We start from the raw sequence: 214 nt of genomic DNA, 5'->3' as shown, positions 1-214 counted from the left end.
CTTAATGTTTTATTTAATATTATTGGTAGCTTGTTTTCTTTAATTTTATATTATTATGTGTGTTTGATATAAACATTTTCATTAAGTAACTCTTTTGCTCAAAGGTTTAAAAATGCATTCTTTTTATGAGTTGAAGTCTTATAATTTACAAATATTTATTTTATTATACAAATATATAAATATTTAAAATGACCATTATTCTAAAATCGATCCA

The sequence above is a fragment of the Theobroma umbraticum genome, unplaced genomic scaffold (genome assembly GCF_002168275.2).
Source record: "Theobroma umbraticum cultivar Fairchild unplaced genomic scaffold, ASM216827v3 scaffold_115.0, whole genome shotgun sequence".
Taxonomy (NCBI): Eukaryota; Viridiplantae; Streptophyta; class Magnoliopsida; order Malvales; family Malvaceae; genus Theobroma; species Theobroma umbraticum.
Note: the sequence above shows the minus strand (reverse complement) of the source record.